This window comes from Sciurus vulgaris (genome assembly GCF_902686455.1).
Source record: "Sciurus vulgaris genome assembly, chromosome: 10".
In the NCBI taxonomy this organism is placed as follows: Eukaryota; Metazoa; Chordata; class Mammalia; order Rodentia; family Sciuridae; genus Sciurus; species Sciurus vulgaris.
Window position 1 is genome coordinate 56857890 of NC_136470.1, and position 12711 is coordinate 56870600.

The 12711-nt window shown below is 43.8% G+C and overlaps 1 pseudogene across 1 annotated transcript; it reads right to left on the reverse strand.

Annotated features, from left to right (window-relative positions):
- Window positions 1-4198: 4198 nt before the first annotated feature.
- Window positions 4199-8780, reverse strand: LOC306671098 (zinc finger CCHC domain-containing protein 14-like; annotated as a pseudogene). Its single transcript, XR_013766773.1, has 4 exons — window positions 7399-8780; window positions 7071-7312; window positions 6235-6396; window positions 4199-6178 (listed from the first exon to the last, which is right to left on the reverse strand). The product of XR_013766773.1 is annotated as a zinc finger CCHC domain-containing protein 14-like (transcript).
- Between the last annotated feature and the right edge of the window lie 3931 nt (window positions 8781-12711).

The window sequence follows — 12711 nt, forward strand, 5'->3', positions numbered from 1 at the left end:
CTTCTGAAACCTAAAGAATAAAATGGAAAATCAAATACATGAGGCTTGCAAGATGCCAACTGTACAAAACTACAGGAGACCCACCCAGAGCACATTATAAGGAGAATGCCTGACATAGACTATAAGGATAGAATCTTAAAGATTATCAGAGAAAAAAAAATCGTATTACATATAAGGTTAAAACAAATCAAACCTCAGGTCATTTCTCTACCCAGACACACAAAGGTAGGACGTCCTGATATGAAAAAAAAAAAAAAAAAAAGAAAGAAAGAAAAAAAAAAAAAAGAAATGGATGACAACCAAGAATTTTGTATCCAGTAATATTATCCTTCAGATTTGAAGAAGAAATAAAAATCTTCCATGATTAAAAAAAAAAATTGTTAGGAGAATTCAGAACTGGAAATCCTGCACTATAGAAAACTCTCAACAAATTATACCATGAAGATGAAATGGAAAAACAAAAACTGAAAACCAACAAAGAAAAGAATTATAACAAAGGAATTATCAAGGAAAGAGAAATTAAGTGAAATTAAAAACTAGATATAAACCAAAATGACAAGAAATTCAACTTATATCTCAATAATCACCTTGAATGTTAATGACATAAACTCATCAATCAAAAGACATTGAATGACAGATTGGATGAAAAACAAGACCCAGCAATATGATGTCTCTAAGCCACTCACTTCATAACCAAATACATCCACAGACTGAAGGTAAGAGCATGGGAAAAACTGTATCACTCAACTGGATTGTGTAAAGGAGCAGAAGTTTCTATCCTCATGTCAGATAGAGTGTACTTTAAGCCAAAGTCAATCAAAAGGGACAAAAAAGAACATTCCATACTGCATAAGGCATCCTCTATGTACATCAAACAAAACTTTCTCAGTTTCAAGAGTCAAATAGATGACAAACAGTAATACCAGGTGGATTTAACATACCTGTCTCACAACTGCATTGATCTTCCAAACAAAAGTTAAATTCACAAAGTATAGAACTAAACAATACAATCAATAATTGAGGGTTAACAGACATATAGAATATTTCATCCACAAATGAGCAAATATACTTTCTTCTTGGCAGCCTATGGATCCTTCCCTAACATAGACCATATCTTATGCCACAAAGCAACTCTTAGTAAAAACAAAAGGAGTGGAGATATTACCCTCCAATCTATCAGATCCTAATGAAATTAATTTAGATATCAATGATAAAATAAAAAATAGAAGCTACACTAACAGCTGGAGGCAAAATAATGCACTATATCTAGGTGACTTTTGGTTTAGGAAACCAGGGTGAATGCTCTACAAATTGATTTGAGGATGGTATTAAGATAGGTAAGAGTACAGGTAGGATGTTCTCCAGGGAGGGGAATGATGTGGGATTATGATGAGTTCAGAATTGCAAAAGATGGAATCTGAATATCCATGTAACGAAATTTTCTCTCTCTACAGGATCAGTAAAAAAAATTGTGTTCTTTTGCTTTCCATTAAAATAACAACAAGTAGTAGGCATGGTGGCATATGCCTAAAATCCCAACATCTTGTGGGTGAGGCAGGAAGATCACAAGTTCAAAACCAACCTCAACAATTTGGTGAGGCTGTAAGCAACTTAGTCAGACACTGTCTCTAAATAAAAATAACAAAAGGTCTGGTGATATAGCTCAGTGTTTCAGTGCCCCTCGGTTTAATCTATAGTACCAAAATAAATAAATAAAATCACATCCTGGAATACCTCATTGTCCACTTACTACAGACTTGTATTATATTGTGGTCTTCAAAGATAAGTGCTTTAATATATCTTCTCCTTGCCCAAAGGCTACCGTTCAACACTTCTTCAGTTTCACTTCATGACTCCACTGCCCACTCTTTCAAAACTGCTTTGACAAGGGTCAGATGTGGCTTTCCTACTGACAAATCAAATGGTCAATTTCTGTGTTCAATACCTCAAGAGCATTTGATGGAGTCGATCTACTCGTTAAGTCCACAAATTCACTGATCTAGCAGTACACAGCATAAGAACTGGGGAGTGAGAGAATAATCACACATAAAATTTACATTAGTGTAATAAAGATGACACATAAATGAATAAGGCAACCTTAGTTTTATGGACATATTAGATGGAAAGTTAAACTCTTACAATGAATAGTTCAAACAGCAGTCACCAAAATCATGGCATTTTTCATCTTGTTGTTATTATTCTGAAATCTAAAGCCTTTTCCCATACTTTGATCCTGTTGTCTTCTCATACATGCCAAGATTTCAAAACAAACTGGTCAAGGGCATTGGAAGAGAAGAGAGTGAAGCTAGTTTTAAGACCCAGTCATCCATTATATCCCTCATTCCATAGCACATGTGCTCACATTCTTTCTCACTCTGAACTTTAAATAAAAATTAAAATACAATTCCCTTTATATTAACACCCTTGAAATGAAACACTCAGGTATAAACCTGACAAAGTCTATATAAGAACTGCAATAGAATAACAAAATCTGGTCAACAAAATCAAAGAAGTACTAAATAACTAGGGAGGTGTTCCATCTTCATGGAGAGGAAGACTCATTCTTTTCAAAATCTTAATCTTCCCAATTTAATCTTTAGATTCAATAAAATCCCAAATATGTGCTTAGTAAGTAAGTCATATTGTGGATACTGACAAAGTGATTCTAAAGTCTTTATGAAAACACAAAATACAACAATGCAATATTGAGAAGAACAAAGCTGGAGGACTGATAGCACTTGACTTCAAGACTTACTATCCAGACACTAAAACAAAGACTTAAATAGAATTTTCTTCTTTTGCTATGAGACCCTTTTCAACAATTTCACTATGTTGAAATAGGATTTATTTAAAATATTGCTTTATTTAAAAATCCAAAAAATTTTAAAAATTTGGCTTTCAGCACATGTCCAGGCCGCTATGACAGCCTTCAGAAGTATTAAAATCGTAAACATCGATGAAAACTCTAGTCTTTTTGAACACAAGAGGACAAACTCCAGTCTGGTGCTTTTTAAGGCCATGTTGTTTCAGCTCTTGATATTTGTGCTTTGTAGTGTTGGATTAAGAGATCCGTGAAGCCAATCCTAACCGCTGTCTTAAGAGGCATCACCGTCACTTCCAGAACTCTATGTAATACTGTGTACCATGAATAGAGAAGAATACGGAGGTCTGTCAATTCTGAATTGCATAGAAATAAAACTCTACTAAAATAATACTACAAAACTCTAATAAAAGCCTTTCATAAAAAATGTAACAACGTTCTGCTTTAGTTCCGTTTAAGTTAGAACACTCATCTAAAAATTTGAAGCCTCATATCGCAATGCCTTAAATTCTAGGACATTTCTTTTGATTTACACCAATTTTGCATGAGGCTGATTGTCCCATTTTAATACAGAATTATCTGAATATTGTGACTTTTCTTCTCAGTATTCAATTGGAAAATCCCTGGCAAGATTTTGCCGATCTGTGTTAATATTGAAGGATAAATAATGTCCCATGAGCAGAACATTCCTTTTATCCTTGTAGCCCCTAGATGCTTCCATTCTAGTGGACTGAGATGTAGATGTTTATAGCAAGGGCACTAATTCCTACTTAAACACAGGAATTCTCCCAGTCCCAGGCTGTGTCTGGTCTATGCGCTCTCTGTCTCTGCCTTCTACTGAAGTTTTCTAGGCAACTGTTAATGGAATTAGCTATCAATACACAGCCTAATTTAAAAAAAAAAAAAGTGACAGGAGAGCATGTCAGAGCTTTTGCTCATCAACCACAGGACTGTATTACTGTTGGAAGGCCCATGTCAAGTATGCACATCACCAGGAAGCCCTGGGGTCAGGTCCTTGGGAGCCCTGTGAGATAGGACAGCCTGCCAGCTTCACTAAGGACAATCTAATGGAGTTGGTAGCAACCGAGCTGTTCTTCTGCTGCAGGAGGTGTTTGTGTGGGTAGCAGATCTCAGCAGCTCAATGGAGCAGTGGGGAGGGCTAGTCTCAAGCCTCCACAATGATTTCCTGGATCTTGGACCCTTAGAAATGAAGTTGAGAATGAACTGTTTCCACTTAGCATCGTTTAAATCTGTCTGCAGGAAAGGAGAACATACTGAGACCTCCTTTGTGCTTGGGCAAGCGCCAGCTGGTGCCCACTCCCCATGTGGCTGGAATCTGCATTGATAGGTCTCAGAGTCTGCAGAGGTCTATGTCAGTTACATTCATCTCTAGTGCAACCCTTAGAAATCCTGGAGATTAGGGCCTATCACTTTAGGAAAAAGCAGAACAAAACAAAGTTGACATTTTCCCTAACCCTGGATGTTGAGTCCATCTGGAGGATGCCACTGGAGGACTCAAACCTGCAGTCTGATCAGATTGTGCGTAGCTGCCCTGGAACTGTGTGAGCCTGGAAGGATCAATGATGCAATGTTCTTTGGGAGACAGGCGGTCTCTGCACTGCAGCCAGGGTGGGGGTGGATAAGACTCAAACACAGAGGTGCCCCTAGGCAAGTCCTGACATCAAGCTCCAGTTCAGGGTTTTGGCAATAAAGTGGGGTCTGATGCACTTCTACACTAGATTTCTATCCCATCTAGTAAAGTAAAGCCCCTTTGGATCAAAAATATGAAGCTCAACAGCAACTTGACATCTCAGTTTTGTATTTAACTTTTCTTATGTCTCCATTGCTTAATAATGTTCTGTTGCCAGAGAAAAATATCAGTCTGTGGAATCCAGACTTTCTGCTAGAGTGGCATATTTCAACTTAAAAGTAACTTGCCTGTTGAAGTCCATGGATGGATGCTTGCAGTCCTGAGCATGGTGCCCTGCGGCCCCACAGTTAAACACGACAGATTCCCACTCTTTTTGTGATTGGAACAATTGCTGCTTCCCAACAGTCCATGGGTATGGTAGACCCCCGCTGTCCCAGCCATGAATTTCTTCATTGGTGGTACAGCAAATGTGAACTGCCCGCCCAGGATGTGGTCTGGTGTCATGCTGCTGCTGTAGAGAGCGTGCATGATGGGGAAGGTGGAGCCATAGCCACTGCTGCACATGGGGCTGAAGGGCAGGAACCAGAAGGTGAACAAGGAAGGCCTGGAGAAAGGGTGCTGGAAGTAGTTGGCGTAGCTGTCTGTGAGGTCTCCAGAGCCGCAGCTGCTGCTGCACCCACAGGACATGCACAAGATAAAGTCAGGCAGGGGCGGCCCAGGGGCTGGGGGTGCTGGGGGCTGCTGATGGTGGTGGTGGTGTTGGTGGCTCTGAATGGAGGTGGGAGTATTTCCCACAGAGCCACTGCCACTGTAGAAACTGCTTTAGGGGACAGAGGAGAGCGCTGGGCTGTAGCTGGGGGCAGGGCAGCTGGGGAGCAAGGCCATGTTGGCAAAGGACATGGAGGGGTGGCTGCTGGAGGAGGCAGTGTTGCTGTTGGCACAGAAGCTGCCCTGCAGGGGGCCCATGGGCACTCTGCTCTCTGCAGAGAAGGCAACTTTGGTGTTGGCTATGTACAGAGCAGTCCGGGTGTTGATTATTGCAGGGGGTACACTGATTTTCACGTTGCTGGGGCTGGAGGTCTGCCCAGAGACAGCAGTGTCAGCAGCAACGGAGGACAGTAGCAGCTTGATGGGCGGCCGAGCCACATACAGGACAGTGCTGGGCATCCCAGAGGCGGCTGTGCTGGTCTCGACCGCCAGGACTGACTGCTTCGCTTTCTTCAGTACCATGTCCAGAGTGGCTGCGTGCACAACTTTGGCCCTGGGCCCTAAGGAGACAGTGGGCAGCACAGAGCTGCCCTCCGAGAGTCCCGAGAGGACCTGCAGGGGCGCGTGGGGCGTGGACGAGGGCAGCACGTCCAGCACAGCACTGCCGAAGCTTTTCTCCACTTTAATGCTGCTCCTCGGGCCAGGCCCTTTGCCCCTTTCTTCCAAAGACAAGAGCTAGTGCACAGAGGACTAGAGGAGCTTCCCCTCAGTGCCTCCTCTGTTGGCTTTGTGCAAGGAACTCAGCATTCAGATGGGTGACAGGTGCGAGACTGCAGGCAACAGCTGTGGGGGCAGAGGGTGGTGGCCTGCAGGGCCACAGCCAGTCTCTTTCTGCACAGGTAAGACCTGAGCCGTGGGCCGGGCGGAGCTGGAGGGGAAGTGGCTCAGCAGCATCACAGGCTTCTCCTTATCAGAGCCCTCCAAGTGCACATCCACACCTGGGGACGGAAAAGAGTGGTCAGCGCTACGTGGCACAGCGCGGGGCGGGCAGCACAGCATGAGTTGCAGGGGCGCCTTATGTCTGTCTCCTTGGCACTGTCCGAGCTCTCTTCCCACGCCTGCGCACCCATGGGGCTGGAAGAGGAGCTGGAATACTCAGAGGAGCTGCCCTCCTGGGGCATCTGGTGCGAGGGCTGCTCCACCTCCACCCAAAGCTCTGCAGAGAAGGCACAGGCCAAATTTCAGGCTGGCACCCACGTCCACACGGGGGCTGACAGGGGACCAGTGAGCACCACCTGGAGGCGAGCCCTTCTGGAAACCCCGAGGAGGCAGGGACTACCTCTGCCAGAGTCAGACAGTCTCACCTGCACCAACTGCCCAAGGCCTCATGGGGAGGCAGGCAGCAGTCAGGTGGGCCTCCAGCTCCGCGCAGAGCATGGAAACACATTTGCAGAGCAGGGCAGCAAGAAGCACAGTGCCCTCTCGTTGCCCAGGCCCTGAGAACAGCCCTTGCACCTGAGTGCTCTGCCTCTCTTCTCTTGCTACTTCTACTCTGTGAAGGAAAACCTGTCCCACCCTGTGAGACAATGAACCATCACAACAGGCATCCAGCACTGGCTCCTGTGGTCAGCGTGGAGCCAGCATGGCCCAGCCTGCTCAGGCTCAGCAGGGTCACTTCCCGTGCTGTCAGCTTGGCAGCTCTGCACCTAATTCTTTTGCCCAAAGGGTTTCGGGCAAGGCCTGCAGTCAGCTTCCCTCCTGCTCTCCTGCCTGCCTTCCTGGGCTACATCATGCAAGACAAAACAGAGAAAGACCGGCATGACCATCAAATTGTAAATGGCAGGTGAGCATCTGGTGTGAGCCCGCCTGGCCACTTGCACACCCACTGACGGCCCAACGCCAGGCGCTCTGCTCCTGCAGCATGGCCACCACGCCCTGCCTGCATGGGCCCCACGTGGCTGGTGGGGGGCACTCAGGCCACTCCACTGTTGGTGACCAAGGTGGGGGCCTAGGAGTTCAGGCATCACCGCTCTGACTTTTCCTTTTCCAGCTCCAGTTGAGTCTTGAGTTTTTTCTTTGCTCCCATTGAGGGACTCGAATTTATTCAGGTCTTCTTTGGTAAGGCTCAAAAACTTGCACAGGAGAAACACATCACAAAGTCGCTGAGAATCAGGACTGGAAACAAAGGCCTCGGAGCTGAAAGTGACATGTCTGGGGCCTTCTCCATGGTGAGCTGCTTAAAGACAGGGTAGTACTTGTGCAAGCGCAGCTTCCTAAGCCAATCCAAAACTCCGTTTTGCTCCTGTGGCTGCGGGGCCTGCAGACAGGAGGGCATCAGGATGGCAGGCGGGGCGTCCACCTGGGCACGGAAGGCCAGGGCTGAGCCTGAGCCCCCGGAATGGGGCAGTGAGGCAAGGCCGCAGCTGCGCTGGTCTAGGGCTGCAGGTGGTGCTGGGCAGCGCTCTGGGAGGACGGGATGCCGGCCACTCCACACACAGGCCTGCCAGACACACCCATCACGGCACCTACTTTTGGGAGGGAGGGGTTGCCAGGACTTGGACTTTGAAGCTGTTGGGTCGGAGATGAAGTGCTGAAGAACTTCTTAACGTGGTCATTTTTCAATACGTGAGAAGGCAATGAAGCCAAGTACCTCAGGCCTGCTTCCAGATCCATGTGGTTCCTCTCCACGTAGAACAGATCTGGACCAGTCAGGCAAGGAATGGGTTTGTCCAAGTTCTCTTCAGGGCAGGGCTGCGATAACTTTGAAATAAATTCAGTCACTTCTGAGGAAGATTTGGTTACTGTTGTAATTGAAGAATCAGACCACAAGACCTCAAAGGAACAGTCAACATTTGTGTCACTGTGTATGTGTGACAATCCCTTCAGGTCTATCTTTTCAACACTCACTTTGCCGTGCTTCCCCATGGGCCTCTTGGGCAGTGACTCCTCTGTGGAATATGCTGAGGTGTGCTGTGCCTTCTCCAGGCCATCGCTGACACCCTGGAGCTGAGCCTCCTTTTGCAGAGCCATCTTGTGGCAGGACAGACAAGTGGGCAGAGCGCCGCCTGGACTGGGAGCTCTCTGGCTTCCAGGACCCCAGCTGCCACTGCTCAGGCTGCTCTGGATCTGCGTGAGTTCCTGCCGCAGGACCTGCTTCTGATGGAAACTGAAGGCCGGGTGATTAGAGGCCATGGTGAAGAGCAGCAGGAACTCATCGCCAGTGCCGCCCTCCTTAAGCTGCAGCCAGCAGTTGTGGATGATGGAGTCCACGTGCGTGGGCGTGCGGTAGAGCACGCCCACCGCCTCGCGCTGCTTGGAGCCCAGCAGCGCCAGAGACACCAGCAGCTTGCTGGGCACCACCTCGTCCTTCAGGTTGGTAAGGCTGCCCAGGTCGGCCAGGTGTTGGCCTTGATCTCCGAGTCACGCAGCGAGTGGCAGTCGTTGCGCCCCAAGTCCTCCAGGCATGAACTGAGTAAGCGCAGCTCCAGCGGATGTACTGGTCCAACAGGCCGCTCAGGAACTCCACACGCTGCAGCGAGGCAGCTGCGAGAACCAGCGGTACATGCCATACCTCTGCAGCGGGCAGCACTTCTCCACCATGCTGCTCCTGCTCCGCGCTGCGACCTGGGGCCCGGGGGCCGCGAGGGGCGGCCGGAGGGTGCTGGGGGCCCAGGCCGGGGGGCGCCGGATCCGGGGCTGGCGCTGAGGCAGTGTTATTCTAGCCCTCTGTATCTTTAATGATCTATCTGTATGTTTTCTCCCTATTGAAAGTGGGGTATTAAAGTCCCGGTAAATAAGTTACGAATGTGTTAGTATTTCTCTCTTCTGTTCTCTCAATGGTTTCTTTAAGTATTATGATGCTCTGATATTAGGTGCATGTATATTGTTAATTTTTTTCCATTTCTCCTATTGATTGGCTCATTTATCATTGTATAACGTCCTTCTTTGACTCTTTTCACAGTTGTTAATTTAAATTCTATTTTATCGAATGAACATGTGACCAGCATGTTTGCTTATGTTTACTTTTTGCATGAAATATTTTCCCATCCTTTCATTCTGCATCTCTCCCAACAGTGTGCAGAGGGCAAAGGAAGGAAACATTTTGCAGCCTGAGCATGGTCCCCAAAGCAGCTGAGGAAGAAAATTTCTGGCAGACCTGAGTTAGGGCCAGTAAAGTAGCCTGGCACACCCATGCTGCATGACAGAGAGTGGGCCTAAGTGACCAAGAAACAATTAAGCCTGGAGAAAGTATTGCACAAGAGAATGAACCTGAGAAAAGGAATCAGGTTGTGCAAGAAATGTTGTGAACTCATGATTTGCTCCTACATCACATGTGTGGAAACTAAGAAGGTCCCTGGGGTTCACCCTTCCAGAATGATCCAGCAATATCTGGAAGTATGGTGATTTAAATATTTCTGAACAATTGACTTTCAGAAAACTGACTGGAGCCCACCTAGGTCTAAAGCCCACCTCCAGGAGTTCTACCTGCAGGATTAAACCTCTCACCCTAGCAACACCACCCTGAGGGGAGCCAGCATCAGACTACATGCTGCAGAGAAGGGTAGCTCAGAATCTTTTGATTCCCAACAGAAAAAATTCCCCAACTTTTTAAAGAGATTTATTTTCACATTTTTCATATCCCCTCACATTCCACCATTATTTAAAATAATTATTTTTTATGGATCACTTTATTGATGACTAGGATGTCTCATTAGTATATTTACGTTTTCATTGTATATATTTTTTCTCTCAAATATGTTTTCCTCAATTCTCTCTTTTTTTCTCCTGCTTACAGCCAAACTCTTTCTCTCTCTTCCACTCTTCTTTAATTTTCATTTCTATCATCTCCTCTTAATCATCACATCCTATACTACTTCTGTTCTCCCCTTGTCCACCCTTCCAAAATATAAACTATCTGGCAAAGTTATATTTTAATATAGGCAATCACTGTACATATCATTTTTGTTTATTGTGACAAAACTGTAAACATCTTCTCAAGAGATGATTTAGTTTGAGGTTGGATATTGTTTTCATTGTTTGAGATTATTATTTGTCTCTCCCTTTAAGATGAGGAAAATGAATCTTCAGGTAGAAGCCACACCTCCTCAGATCCATACTGCTGGATTGGTTGACAACCAAACAACATGAATCAATAAGGAACATACTGCCCCAAACAAACCAAGATGCTCCATTAATAGAATCCCCTAATTTAACAGTGGAAGCTATATCAGAGAAGGAGATAAGAATACACATAGTAAAAATGATCTGACAGGGAAAAGACAACTTAAGGATTGACATTCGACAAAAAATAAAGGAAATGAAAGATCACTTCAACAAAGAGATACAGTTACTGAACAATAATCAAGCAGTAACCCTTGAAAAGAAGTAATCAGTAAACCAAATTAAAAATTTAATGGAAAGCATGACAAACAGACTAGAGTACTTGGAAGACAGATTCTTAATCAATAAAGACAAAAGTTGTCATCTTGAAAACCAAGTTGACAATGGAGAGAAGATGTTGAGAGACCATGAACAGAACTTTGAAAAATATGCAATAAGCTGTGAAGATCAAACTTAGGATTTAACAGGATAGATGAGGGCACAGATTTTAAACCAAAGGAATGCACAAACTATTCAATGAAATCCTATGAAAAAATTGCTGAAACCTAAAGAATGAAATGGAAAATCAAATACAGGAGGCTTGCAGAAACCAAATGTACAAAACTACAGCAGCCCCACATCAAGGCACATTATAAGGAAAATGACTAACATATAGTATAGTATATGTATAGTATGAGGAGAGAATCTTAAAGGCTATGAGAGAAAAAAACCACATAACGTATAGAAGAAAACCAATTGAAATCTCAGGACATTTCTCCACCTAGACATTCAAAGCTAGGAGGTTCAGGAATAATATATTTCAAAGTATGAATTAAAAAAAAAGGATGGCAACCAACGATTTTGTACCCAACAAAGACAAGCTTCAGATTTGAACATGAAATACAAAACCTCCATGATAAAAAAGTTAAAAGAATTCACAACTAGAAACTCTGCTCTATAGAATATTCTCAACAAAATTTTCCTTGAGAATGAAATGGAAATAACAAGTGAAAAGAAGCAAAGGAAAGAACTTCACCAAAGTATTATCAAGGAAGGAGAAATTAATTCAAATTAAAAACCAGAAATAAACCCAAATGATCAGAAATACAACTTATATCTCAACAATAACCTTGAATGTTAATTGCCTACACTCCTCAATCAAAAGACAAAGACTAGGACTGGTGATATAGTTCAGTTGGTAGAGTGTTTGCCTCCCAAGCACAAGGCCCTGGGTTCAATTCCCAGTACCGCAAAAAAAAAAAAAAAAAAAAAAGACAATGACTGAGAGATTGGATGATAAAAGAAGACCTCACAATATTATGTCTCTAGGCCACTCTATTCATAGGCAAATACATCCACAGACTAAAGGTAAGCACATGGGAAAAAAAATGTATCAGTCACCTGGATTGTGTCAACAAGCAAGGGTTTCTATCTTCATATTAGAAAGAGTGGACTTTAAGCCAATGTTAATCAAAGGGACAAAAAAGGACATTCTATATTGCACAAGGGATCTTATGTGCATGCATATACATCAAACAAACATTCTCAGCTTCAAGCATCAAATAGACGACAAAGAAAAATACTGGGTAGAGTTAACATACCTCCCTCACTACTGGATTGATCTTGTAAAAAAGGCTAAATGCAGAAAGTACAGAACTAAATAATCCAATCAATAATTTAGACTCAACAGACATATAGGGAATATTTCATCCTTCAATGAGCAAATACACTTTCATCTTGGCAACACATGTATTCTTCCCTAGAATAGACCATATCTCATGCCACAAACAACTCAGTAAAAAAAGAATGGAGATGTTATCCTGAATTCTATCAGATCATAATGAAGTTAATTTAGATATCAATAATAAAATAAAAAATAGAAGCTACACTAACACCTGGAGACTCCATAATAAACTATACTTGGATGAATTTTGGTTTATGTGACATGTTTCAGGACAGTATAAAGATAGGTAGACTAAAGAGTACTGGTAGGATATTCCCCAGGGAGGAGAATGATGCAAGATTTCGATGAGTTCAGAATTGCAAAAGTTGGAATCTGAATATTCATGAGATAAAACTTTCTCTCTCTACAGGATCAAATTTTGTTGTATTGATTTCCATTAAACTAAACAAACAAGTAGTGGGGCATGGTGGCATATGCCTGTAATCCCAGCAAATTGGGAGGTGAGGCAAGAAGATCACAATTTCAAAGAAAGCCTCAGCATTTTATTGAGGCTGTAAGCAACTTAGACAAACCCTGTCTCTAAATAAAAATAGCAAAAGGGCTGATGACATTGCTCAGTAAGTATGTGCCCCTGGGTTTTATCCCTAGTTCCAAAATAAATGAATAAAACCACCTCCTGGAATCCCTCATGGTCCACCTGCTACAGGCTAGTATTTTTTTGTGATCTTCACAGTTAAGTGACTTTTT